This window comes from Sinocyclocheilus anshuiensis, unplaced genomic scaffold (assembly GCF_001515605.1).
Source record: "Sinocyclocheilus anshuiensis isolate Anshui unplaced genomic scaffold, SAMN03320099.WGS_v1.1 scaffold279, whole genome shotgun sequence".
Taxonomy (NCBI): Eukaryota; Metazoa; Chordata; class Actinopteri; order Cypriniformes; family Cyprinidae; genus Sinocyclocheilus; species Sinocyclocheilus anshuiensis.
The window spans coordinates 108,842-122,799 of NW_015549591.1; positions in this window are offsets into that span (position 1 = coordinate 108,842).

Below are 13,958 nucleotides of genomic sequence, written 5' to 3' on the forward strand. Positions count from 1 at the left end.
GTCGCTAGGTGTTTTCAGTTATTTTTAAAATGTTGCTATGCAGTTTCTAAGGGTGTTGCTAAAGTCTTCTGGGTCATTATTTACCAGCCTTAGTCAAATTATTTTTTTTCTCCCATTATATCAATTGCCAGGTGAAAAAAAATAAAAAAAAATAAATAAATACATTAAAAATAAATAACTACATTTTTGAAAGTCTCTTATGCTCACCAAGGCTGCATTTGTTTGATCAAAAATACAGTCAAAACAGCAATATTCTGAAATACTATTATAACTTTAAAATAACTGCTTTCTATTTGAATATACTTTAAAATGTAATTTATTCCTGTGATGACAAAGCTGAATTTCCAGTGTCACATGATCCTTTAGAAATCATTCTGATATGCTGAAAAAAGTTGAGTTGCTTAATATTTTTGTGGAAACTGTAATACTTTTTTTCAGGATTATGTGATGAATAGAAAGTTAAAAACAACATTTATTTGAAATAGATTTTTTATACTTTTTATAAAACTTTTTATAAAAAGTTATAAAAGTTACTAAGTCTTTATAAATGTCTTTTTAAATATTTGTATTTATTTATTTATTTCTGTGGATACCATGGTAAACAAGATACAAAAATGTATAGGCCTATCTCGTTGTTTATGTTGCCTACATACAGAAGGACAATGCTAAGGATACAAGACTGAGAACTCTTTCAGTGTTTATAGGGACGTCAGTATGTGTGTCTGTATGGTGAATAAAAGTGTGCTCCTCATCACCTCAACACTGTTTTCAAGTTCACTTCAGGGAGACAAAGACACTATTCTGCTGAAGAGAATAAAGGAAGGGGCAGCGGAGGAAAGAGGGACTGAAGAGAAAGACAGAGGAACTTTCCAAATAATTTGAGTTTGGAATTTTGTTAGAAGGTGCTACATAGCTCCAAATATTTGTTGTTTCAGTCAGCATGGCAACCAGTACACAGGCCAGCAGTTTGATAATGAGACTTAGCATTGAAACTGCTGCCTCAGATTCTTACAGGCATACACACGATGTGAAAGGCTTGATTGTGGGAGGTTTCAAGACTCCTCTCGCACTGTTTCTTTTTCTCTTGTTCTCTGGATCACTCAGATTTCACTGATGGCATGCTCCAATGACAAATGCTGATTGACAGCGTCTCTCAGGTGAAACCAGTGACCAGAAATGGTAAAAAGAACAGAACAAACATCCGTCACTCAATTATTAATCTCTTTCGCGCTGTCTCTGGCTGCACATGCACACACACACACCCAAAAACACCTAACAAGCTGTGTTTGAGAGTCTGTCCCTGGGAGTCTAGAGCCATTGAACCATATACATTTCAAACTAATCATTTATAAGGGGCAAACGGGGCAACAGTAACAATATTGTTATGACTTTGCAATAATGCTAAAACTGAACTGCAAAAACATATGAGCCATGAGGATAAATAAATGATGACAGAGCTTTTGGGTGAAATATTCTTTTAAATAAAATTGCCACACATAAGTAGTATAAGCTTATCCGGCATACGCATAATTTCACAGAAAGAGAAAGATGGGAAAATAAAGAGAATGAAAAATAGAAATGGAGAGGCTGAGAGAACAAAAAAAAAGGAGAAATGTAGATCTGGGAGGTTCTTCTGTTGCTATGCTTGTATGTGTTTATGCATGTTAGAAACAGATACAGTGAAACAGGCGTGAAATCTGATCACAGATCAATACTCAGCTCTGCTCCACAGAGACCAGAGAACATCAGATAGTGGCTTGTGGGGTGGAGTGAGGGTGTCTTAATGCACTTGGCATGGTACATTGCAGGAGGTGCCCACAAATGCTCATCCAAGTTCTTAAAAGCATGGTTTATGCTTTGGATGATTGCCAAAATGGTATGGAGGTATACTTCTGACATTTTAAAAAGGAATCACAAATAAAAGTAAATGAGAGAGAGAGAGAGAGAGAGAGAGAGAGAGATAATTAAAGGTGAAAAGGGCAAGTTAAAGCTAGCATATGCAACGTGGCTCACGTCAATTCACCCATCATCTATAGCAGATGACAGACCAAACATTGCGCACAAAGCCATTTGGGCTAATTACGTCATTAATTATTCATCAGTACTTGACCAGATCGAAGGCAAAGCAGAGCTGTACACATTAGACAGTAGAGAGGCATGATTAGCTGTAATCATTGAATGCTTAGTGTCACAGTAAGATATGATGGTGGTCTTCTGTACCAGCCCTCTAAGCCAAAATCAATTACATAAGTGGACACACAGCAATAAGTGAGTCACAGGATTCATTAAATGGCCAAAAGTGTGTAGGTGTGTGTGTGTGTGTGTGTTATGGATATGGTGGATGGTTGTGTTATCTGATCACTCAAATAATCATTTGTGAAAAGAAAGAGTATGTAGGAGAATAATACTGGCAAAATGGCTATAAAAGTGACAATTTAAAAAAAATTTGAAAACATTGTTTCTGGAAAATAAGACCAACTGTGATCATTTCTTACTGAGGAAAACTAGACACCAAAACTAAATGAAACTAAACAAATTTCCCTTGCTAGTCTGAGGGAAAACTGCAAACTAAGAATGAGTATCACTATAGTTTTTGCCATTTGGATTCTGATGACTGAAAAGTGGTATGTCCCATAAGGGACCATCCACGAGCTAATGCCACTGTGTCCTTGAGTAAGACACTTCGTCAGGGGGACTGTCCCTGTTTTAAGTTACTTTGTAATTTTGGATGAAACTACCACCCAAATTACAATTACTAGATTACAAAAAAAAAAAATTGAAGTAACCTATGTATGTTCATAAGTTTGCAAGAATTTGCAAGACAGTATGAGCATTTCAAATCCCTTCAATGGATTAATTGATGTTCCAGATCACAAAACACGTGACTGAATAATTTGCTTACAAATGAGACCAATCCAATTCAAACACTTAAAATGACCTTGATTGGCTTTACTGTCAGTGGGGTCTTTCACTTGTGATCTTCACTTTATTTACATATTCCCAAACAAAAAAGAGATCCGAATCCATTTCCAAGGTCAAGTGTAAAAGCAAAGACAATTTGCTTCATCGCTCACTTTTTGGTGTGTTGATGGTGTTTTCACATTATCATTTGATGCAGAAGTCAGTTTGACTTCCCAGTTCGGTTTGTTTGATGTGAAAGCTTGTTGACGGTTGCGGATCCTTGGTCGGCAAGAAAATGAGATTGATAATGATAGGAAAGCGGTTATCTGGACAGTTTACAATTGATACGAAAGCAGTTAAATGAACTCCAGTTTGGTTCCCAACTCATGTGAAAACAATCAAGCTGAATTCTTCCAGTTCACATTACTTGCATATTTTCACAAATGCTGTTCTGTGCATGTTAAGTTTTGGTAGCAAAACCAAAGGGACAAACACATGAGTGAAGTGCACAACGCTTCCCATTTCTGGCGCTTTTCCCTCTTGAGTCATTACTTAGCAACAGTGGTAAACAGTGGTAGGTCGGAAATGCTCATGGTGAAACTCAAATGCAGCATGATTCGGAGCCAAACAAATACAATGTGAAAAGAAACCAGGAAGGGACAGGAAGAGGAAGCATGTAGAATTAAACTTAGAGATTGAACAAACTGTTAAAACAACCTGAAAGTTGGGTCTTTCAAAAAGGACTCGAGTGTGAAAACGCCCTAATAAACAATGACCCTATTTTTAGGCCACTGGTTTCTGCTAAATTTTTCACTAGATTATTTCAAGCGGTCTTGAAAGTCTCTTCAAATGTCTCTCTGTTTCTTCATCTCAGTTGCTCACTGGACCGAGGACATGCACATCCTTTTCGCTCTCGAACCACAAAGAGATACATAACCGAAACTCTCTCCTTTGGTCATGCATTTACCCCTTACGTCTTAAAGCCTGTAAATGTTCGAGCAAAAACCACTGAAACTGAGAAACATGCTCACAGAGACACACAAGCGCATGAGAGAGATTTTTGCTGTGAGGTGGGGGTTTGTCGAAGGTGCCTACCACCATACGGGGTTAAATGGTGTGGAATAGTTTTGGCGCAGAGCGACACATTGTTGGGCACCTGTGCAAACAGCACATGGATCTCTGCTGGACTTTTCCAGTGCAAAGAGAGGGAGGTAATGGGACTGGGGGAGGAGGTCAGGTTGAGAGAACATTCACCTGTAAGCAGATGAACTGGACGGGGGCCAGTCGCAGAGGTCGTCATATTCAGATTTGAGCATTTGGCAGCCTCACAAAGCTCCACATTGTGGCCAAAATAACCTGTTGTGTGTGCGTGCACATTTTAAATAGACCTGTTGAAGTTTAACATGCTGTAAACATAAGGGTGTGGTGGATTTCACGTAAATACTAGTGGACACATTTGGTTTCATGAACGAAATTAGCGAGACACATAACAGACCAACATACAGACATGTATACTCCGACATTACCCACTCTGGAGTAAAACTATATGGCAAAAAAAAAAAAAAAAAGATGAAATCCAAAGATTAGACCTCTAATGAAAACAGAGATTTCCACTATTCTGGCAGTAACTGACAGGTTTACAGGCCAAATAGAATGTATCTAAATATTTTTTTCTAGAAAAATATCAAGATATATTTAAAACATAAATTTATACGTTCAAAGGTTTGGGGCCAGTAGGATTTTTAAATTTTTTTCTTTTTTCTTTCAAAAACATTTTTTTAAAAGTCTCTCACCAAGAACTATTCACCAAGACTACATTTATTTGATTAAAAATACCTTAAAAACATTAATATTGTGAAATATTATTACAATTTAAAATAACACTTTTATATTTTAATATATGTTTAAGTTTATATTTATTCCAAAGATGATGATGGCAAAGCAGCCATTACTCTAGTCTTCATTTTCATATGATCCTTCAGAAATCATTCTACCATGCTGATTTGGTGCTCAAAAAAAAAAAAAAAAAAAAAAAAAAAACATTACTGACTGTTTCCATCCAAAGTTGCGAATTTAACTTGTGTGCAAAATTGGAATATTGCATAAAACATTTGCGAATAAGCACCATTTTCATTCAACGAGTCAGAGAGAACAAAACTGTCACTTCCTGACAAAGAGAAAGGAAAACTTGAAATCGCATCATATGACCCCTTTAATAAAACGCAGTGTTCGACAGGCATGACAGTGACTGGTCTATTACCCTCAAGTCTAATTGCCTCTCCACATTTCCTTGAGATCCTAATGTCATAAAATCTTTCCCAGCATAAGTTACAGCTCCATGAAGTCAAGGCGTCACTGAACCCAAACAATCAACGAGAAACAGAATTCCACAGAGTAAAACTGAGCCTCGATTAATCAAGATGTTTTAACGACAATTAATTGACAGCACTAATAAACTCACTCCCGCTTACCTCCTCCACGCCTCCGGGGAGACTTTGGGGAATCACAGTCTGTTTTATAGCTGTATTAATTAAAAAAGCCTGCTGAGGTAACTCTCAACATGTCATCAAACAGAGATGAACGGCAGCTCACAGATGTTTCGCTCTGCCGTTTTCTCGACCTGGTGGAGAAGGACACATGCTGATGGATGAAAATTCCTGCTGTCAGACAATATTGATAATGTAACACCACTGTCTGTGGCTATAAAGAGACATGAAGGTGACAAGCTGTAGCGCATCCATCCTGCCGAATCACACACACACCAATGAGCAAATGATCTGACATAATATTTCAACGTTTTATGTCGCACAATGAATCAGAGATAAAAGGCTGAGCTGACGTTTAAATCTGCTTTTTACAATATCTTACTGACATTGAAAAATTATATGTAGAAGTCCCAAGAATCCATTTCAAGATCTAAAATATGATCGGGAACACATGTCCGTGTTTAAAACACTTCATATGTCAGATCATATTTTAACCAGTAGTGAAGAGAAGTCTGCGGGGTCTATAAACCATGAAAAGAAATGTACTCTCAGCTCACTTGATTTTCATTTTAGTGCTTCAGAAAAAAAGTCACAGTAAAATAACTCACAGAGCAATAAGGCGCAATCCAGTGAGGTAATGCTGACCTTTAGATATGGCAATTCTGTTCCAGATCTTTCTAAAATGGCACCACCATTAACGCGCTATAATTGGTCTGTTTTAAAAGGGTCGGGCGACTCGGAGCACGACCGCTTGTAAGTTATGCTTCAAGGGTATCATCAAACACTGAAGTAAAACAAACAACACATTGATGGAATTAAAAAGTCATTTATTGCTAATTTGGTACTTTAGCAGAATGGTTGACAATTTGAGTGCAATCAGTGGCCAAGTTAGAGTCCTATTGGTTCAAATGGGGACATTATTATACTAGTCTTTATATGTTGTTTAGGCTAATGAGACAGGTTTGGCATAACTGAGGTTTTTCCAGCATCGCAGGTCATTATAATCAGTTCAGGGTCAGCACAAAAGCTTGTTTCAACTGGGTGGAGGTGGCACATGTCACTTTGCGCGATGGCGAACATTTGTCGCATGTAGCATAAACAATGGAAGTGCTTTGACAAATTGAATGAGGGTGAATTGAGGTGATAATTTCAGCCGCAGGGTATGCTTAATTCAGTTCTGTTTATTTTAGCCCCCTTTGCTCAAATGAGTCAATCAGTTTGTCATTCTCTGCTACTCAATTAACACGCAGAGCTGTCTAGGTTTGTGTGTTATTTGAGGTTGGTGACACAGCTCTGACTAAAGCAGTGGCACTCTAAGAATTTGTGCTTTTTGTAAAGTAGAAGAAACAACTGAGGGAACTAATTTTCCACTGTCAAAATGCCAATGAAGGGACGAAATGGTAAATTAGAATATCTACTGCTGCTGAGAAAACAAATCTTCTAAGAGTCAGATTATGGACCCACAGTGATCATTTCATTGTACTAGAAACATCTTGTGTCACTGTGGCAAAAATAAAGAAGGTGATAGACTTAACTTCAAATGCCTGTGCTTTTAAATCAAAAGTGTTACTAAGAGACTATAAATAAACATGTAGAGTCTAGACAGATTAACAAATTTTTCTTCAAACTGTCCCCCTTGTTAAAAAGTACACATTAGCATACCGTTAAAAAAAAGAGTAGTTTTTACGAAAGAATATACTTAAGTGCAAAGTAGTGCATGTTATGGTTAGTAACACTTAGTTTCATGTTAATTCCAATTAAATTAAAATGTATTATAATTTATATTTATATTAAATGCAGTTAGCTGAACTTTGAACTGCTTTTTGATCCACTTAAGTAGAACTTTAAGTACATCTTTATGTCATTTCATAATTACTTTTATTGTTTTTGAAATATGGTTCAAGTGTACTGCTGAATGTAATGACAAGCATTTATAGTAAACTAAAATACACTTCAGTGTCATTTCTGTTGAAACTTCTATGTCATGTATTTAAATATATTTTTAATTATACACTTGTATTGATGAAGTAGCAGTTTATTATATTTAAGACATCTAAACTTTAATTATAATATCAAATAAAAATACAGTAATACAATTCAAATTACTTCATTAACAAAACTAAAATCAAGAACTTTACATGTTCTTTAGTATGTTGGTATGTATTTAAAGCATGACAAAAGATGAATAAAACATAATGATTTAAAATATCTTAAAATATATGTAAAAAAAAAACTTAAAGTAAAACTTTTATTTTGACATTATTACACAGCTAAATTTTTAAGTCCACTTAATTATGAAGAAACAGTCATGAAAGTCTACTCTTTTTAAACACATTAAAGTGGCCTATTAAGTAATGGTATATTATATACAAATGCAGTTTTTAAGATTTAAGCACACATTCAATACAATTAAGTGCACATATTTTTCACAAGTGTCTCTCTGTCATGACAGTGGTTAACTTTCAAGAGAATACAGACCGTAAGGTTTTCGTTCATGCCTGCTACAGCGTCCAGAAAATTCATGCCAATTCCGAGATTACATTTTCCCCCTCGGATGTTAAACCAAGTACATTTTAAATGCAACTTCGGAGGAAGGAAAAGTGTATCTATATGTATTTTTGATAGTCGGGTTGCATCTTGTGCAGATCATTTGCTTCAAACATTCTACCAACCCTCATTTCAACAAATATATATGGTGTGAAATGTGACAAGAGCTTGAATTGCACTTACGTAACTAAAAGCTTTTATGTTTCGGACCTAGCATTTACACAGGAAACATTCAGAATATTCAGTGAAATAATTGAGTATGTAGGCAAATGCAAGCTCACATATTGGCAGGGCTGTTGAACTTGACCACAGTTTGAGCATGAAAGAAATGTAAACTTAAACGTAGTGATGTCCTGTCACTTGTTGACAGAGACGTGCTGAGGAAAGCAGAGAGCCGGATTGGCACGTCCTCTCACATTCAAAGCAGCGCTGTAAGACAGGCTGAGAAACAGCTGTCCCGTCTCCTTCATAACACCGCTTTTAATTATGTCTGACCTATAGAGAAAAGAAGAAACTCGCCAAGACCTCAACAGAGCACAGTGTAGTCTCTTTCCCCAAGAACACCAACCGACAATTTTATAATTCAAAGGAACAAGCTGGAACGGTGAATGAATATTAAGATTGAAACCTGGTATACAATGTTTTCACAACTGCTTTCCTGTTATTATTTTTGAGTTGTTGATAAAAGCTATGAAAAAAACATATCGTCCACAAGGACGCAGCTGGTTGAGAAAACAACCCATAAAGGAACCTGCTTTTTTTTCCTCCGTCAACAGCTGAAACAACAGCAGTTCTTGGAGGGAAAGCCTTTGTGTTATTGGTAATCATTTTGACACCCAGCCAAGCAAAAGAAACTGAACCATGCATCATATAGTCCCAACCTCTCAACCTACACACCAGCGGCCCTCTCCCTCAGCAGAAGACCATGAGCCCACAAAGACTTGAGAGAATTCACTTGCTTTGACTAAAAAGAGTCATTGTGCAGTCATAGATGATGTTTCTTTATAAACCCAGACACTTCTTAAAGCAAGAAATGCAAGGTAGCAAATGTGCCTAATAGTTATAACCACACTTCCGCAGCTTATTGATTATATTAAGAATTGGAAAAAAAAATTATTTCTATTTCAAGTTCTCTGAATTGTTATGTTTAAATATGCAACTGATGCATTATCTATATGCATTAATTATGTCTCCAGAGCAGAAAAATTCAGGTTCAACATTTTCCATTGGATATTTCTTTTTGTCACTCCATAAATCAGAAAATACTGCTAAAGAAATAAGTAAATAAAAAAATAAATAAAAAATCCCACCATGTGTTTAAGAATACAATTTTGTATAAAATCAGCTAAATGCCATATGAACAAGCTTCTCTGTAGAAACTTTCAGATATAATTAGGAATAAAACTGTAAATTGTGGTGTATGTAAGTGCTTCTGAAGTGGAGATTTCTGGCTCTTTTTTTGAGAAAGTCGCCTTTAAAGATATGCATTGTAATTGAAATTCACAGATACAAAATAAATACTTAGTGTATTTTGGATGCTTTTTTTCCATTAAGCCTGAAAAAAACATGTTATTAAAATCCAACTAGCCCAAAATCTCAAAACTGACCATGGGTGCGTTTCCCAAAAGCAATATGGTCACAAGTTCCGTCATTACCAATAGAGTTCAACTGAACTGAACTGAACCGAACAATGCATTTTGTAAACAGTGCAAGAGAAAATAATGTTTTTTTCTATAGTGTCTTGCCTTAAGTATGGAAGCTTGTTTCTGCCATGGAATAAAAGTAATTGTGACTTTTTATCTCTCGTGACTTGTGACTTTTATCTACTTTTTTACTCGCAATTGAAAGTTAATTAAAGGGGTCATATGATGTTGCTAAAAAGAACATTATTTGGTGTATTTGGTGTAATGAAATGTGTTTATGCGGTTTAAAGTTAAAAAAACACATTATTTTCCACATACTGTACATTATTGTTTCTCCTGTATGCCCCGCCTTTCTGAAACGCGTCGATTTTTACAAAGCTCATCGGTCTGAAAAGCGAGGTGTGCTCTGATTGGCCAGCTATCCAGTGTGTTGTGATTGGCCGAATACCTCAAGTGTGTGATGGAAATGTTACGCCCCTTACCATATTGTGATGCCGTATCCCGGCCGGAGCGACGAGACAAAAACAGAGAAAGGAAAAATTGAAATCGCATCATATGACCCCTTTAAAGAAAATCCAAATGTAATCTCCAAATTCAGAGAAAAGAGTCAGAAATGCAAATCAAACCTCAGATTTCTGACTTTTCCATCGCAATTCCGAGTTTATATCTCACAATTCTTTTTTCTCTGAATTCTGAGTTTACATCTTGCAATTCTGTTTTTTGCTTCCACCAATAAAAGGGATTGTGACTTTTTTCCTCAGACCGATGTTTACATGTTGCTATTCTGAGTTTATATCTCACAATTCTGACTTTTTTCCCAAAATTGCGAGTTTTTTTCTTGCAACTTTAACTTTTTTTTTTCTCAGAATTCTCAGCAAGAAAAAAAAAAACTTGTGAGATAAAAAAAAAAAAAAAGAATTGTGAGATAAAAAGTCACAATTTATTTTGTATCCCAGGTCGGAAACAGGCTTCCATAGCTTAAGTGATCACAACCACAGTGTTCAGATGTGAGGGTCCTGGAGAACTAGAGTTTCCAAACAATGAGTTATCGAAAAGTTTGTGTGTTATTGAGCAAAAAAAAAAAGAGTTGGGGGTTGGTGGCGTGTCCACACTCTTAAAAATAAAGGTGCTTCAAAAGGTTCTTCAAGCGATGCCATAGAAGAACCATTTTTGGTTCCACAAAGAACTATTCAGTCAAAGGTTGTTTAAAGAACCATCTCTTTCTTACCTTTTTATAATCTGAAGAACCTTTTTTCGCGCCAAAGAACCTTTTGTGAAACAGTAAGGTTCTTCAGATGTTAAAGGTTCTTTATGGAACCATTTAGACAAAAAGGTTCTTCTATGGCATCGTGAAGCACCTTTATTTTTAAGAGTGCACGCTGTGTGACAGAAAACGCTCAGGAAGTTCACTCCTCTCACGTGGGCACAGAGTTTTTCTGGAAATAACAAACCAACACAATTGAGTTCCACTAAAACTGTTTTCAAGGCAACGGATTTCCTGCTTGTAGTTTTAGTAAGGACAGCCATACAGAGATTGCATATGAGCGTGAGTGTGTGCGCAAACAGATAATGAAATTGATACACGGCTAGTGCCAAACAACTAAAAAGACCAACACAACATTCTGTCTTATCAGAGTTAGCCTGAGCATAAGCAGTCTCTGTTGATAGGAACAAGAACACAGGATGGCGTAGGTGGCAAAAAGAAGAGGAGAGAGAGGAAGAGAGTCCATATTCTGCACAAACACAATGGCACAGGTCACACCCCCACTTGTGTCGGCTTAATTCAGCTGGTCTGCACAGAAGAATATGAACAAGAAGAGAAAAACAAGAATAACAGCACAGAATGTGTTTCTACATTATGAAGGTCAATGACAAATAAGAGTCCCCATGATAAAGAAAAGGAAAAATAGAGTATAAAATACATATTCCAAGTGGCTATAAATGTATTCTTTGTATTCAGGTTGGTTTCAAAAGGTTTAGGAAAAACAAATTGAAGAAAGATTCAAAATTCAAGAAAAAAAAAAATCAGTTTAATGACTCTAAAAATGTTATGTGGCAAACCATTAAGTAAAAAGTAATAACATATTTTCCTTACACCTTAAAATGAAACGAGTACAAATATATATTTTTAAGCAATCAAATATTTTATATAAATATTGAGAATTATTAATTTATAAGTATTACATTTTTGGAGGGTTTGCACCACATGACATTATATAACCTGAATTAAACTTGCTTTGTCAAAAAAAAAGAAAAGAAAAGAAAAATCTTTCTTATTATCAAATTAGATCAGATATCTGGTATATAATTTGTGTTATTTAATTGTTATGTTTTCTTTGTTTAGTTTAGTTAGGTCTTCCTTGTACAGAATATATCAAGACATGATATCAGGACAGTATGAGACAGTATGATTCAGGAATTAAAAAAGTCACTATGTATGAATAGCATTTTAATTTATTTTTGAATGATTAATAGAAAAAAATGGACATCTAGTCATTGACCCATGCTATTGCGTACATTACCATAAATATGTGAACGAACTGATTTTTTGTTTTGTTATTGATTTTTTGCAATGAAAGTTGGACTATAGGCACAGTGTAAATACAGCGTTTAGGACTCCAGCGAAACCACAAAAACCTGGACATCACAAAATAACAACCAAACCCGATTCCCCTCCTTCCGCACATGGCAAGGAGATGTTATCATACACCACATTAGCTCAGCTAGTGTCTCATACTGCTGCCAACTATGTGGTGGGCACAACGACTGCTAGAGTTGAGCTGTGGGCCTGCGTGAGTATTTTGTCAGCCCCTGGTGAAGAAGTACAATCAATCCCAAGATTTCCAACCACTGTGTCCGCATGCAGAACAATAAATTAGATTTGTTTCATATTCACAGCAGCTAAAATAATAAAAACAAATTAATAATTAAAATTTAAACATGTTGAATTCAACTTAAAATCTTTATACTGAAACATAAAGCTTATGGACATGTTATAGATAAATTACATTTGTATTTTCTATTTTGCCACTGAGTGGTCCGTCTTTTCGTGCAAGGCTTTATTGTCTGCGATTTTATGCATTAAGTAAAAACACTGAACATGGAGGCAGTGTTTGGCTTTATCTCCCTCTCCACCTGCTCCAGTTTGTTGCATTTTTACCAAAGGAAATGGTTATGAATGAAAAGCCACATGCCTTCACAATCAGCTTGCTTTATCAATCTTTCATTCACTGTAATTCAAAATGAGAGGAGTTTATGAATAGATGAATGAGAAGATGTATCAATATTTCAGTTGGTTTAAAGTCACAGTCATGAACAAACATGCATCTCGAGACATCTCTGTCTTTGTCCCGATGGAATGTGTTATGAAACGAAAAAAACTGAATGAGAGTGAGGGAAGATAAAGACAAAACTAGCAAGGAGAGGTTCAACAAAGCAAGGAGAGGTGAAAAATGTCTTTCCAAAACTAGTTTAGATGATCAGTCTCTTATTAGCTACTAACTTGGAAATATATAGCGCCCTACAAAGACAAAACTAAACTAACAAAAATAACAAAATTATTTTAAGCCATTTTCTCAGTTCCAGAGTTGGTGTACTAACTGTATTTTGCCTTTGTAGGCCATTATATGTGCAATAATTGTAATAGAGAAAAAGCCAGTTATCAAGTCAAGATTTTTACATTTTCTGGGGAAAAAAAGTGTTTCGAGCGGTTGCTTAGGTGTTGCAAGGCTATTTTAGTATCACTGATATAATTTTATAGTTTTTGGTAATATTTTGAATTAGATTTTAGTTTTATATATTTCTGTTATTTTAAGTTTTATTTTTCTATTTATTTCTGATTTTTTTTTTTTTTTAATTTTAATTAAAGTTTTAGTAATTGTGTTGTGTTTTTGTCATTGTATTACTTTTTAAAAATGTCTATATAGTTATTATTACATTTTAGTTTATTTAGTTTAATTTGTAATTTAGTTTTAATTTTAGTACTTCAATTTAAGCTAAACAGAAATAAAAAATATTGCTTTGGCAGCTAGCTGGAATAAAATAAGTTTAAATTGTTTTAAGATTTTATTTAAGTTTTTTTTATGGTTTTGCTTTAGTCGACAATAATAACCCTGGGTTGAGGTTGGAAAAATTAGGTCCACACCATTTTATCGTGGGGTGAAAATCCTAAGTCTTAAAAGTATAACACATTTCTACTCAACAAGCTGGAAACTTTTAGGCATCATTCATGTCTGTAGCACAAGCCATTTAGAACAAACCTCTGACCCTAATCATGAGCAATAATAAGGCAAGAATCACTAAAAATTAGGTTATTGCTGAGCCATGATCCATAAAAGAGCCTATTCTCTTCCACAAAAAAAAAAAAAACCCTACGACCCCC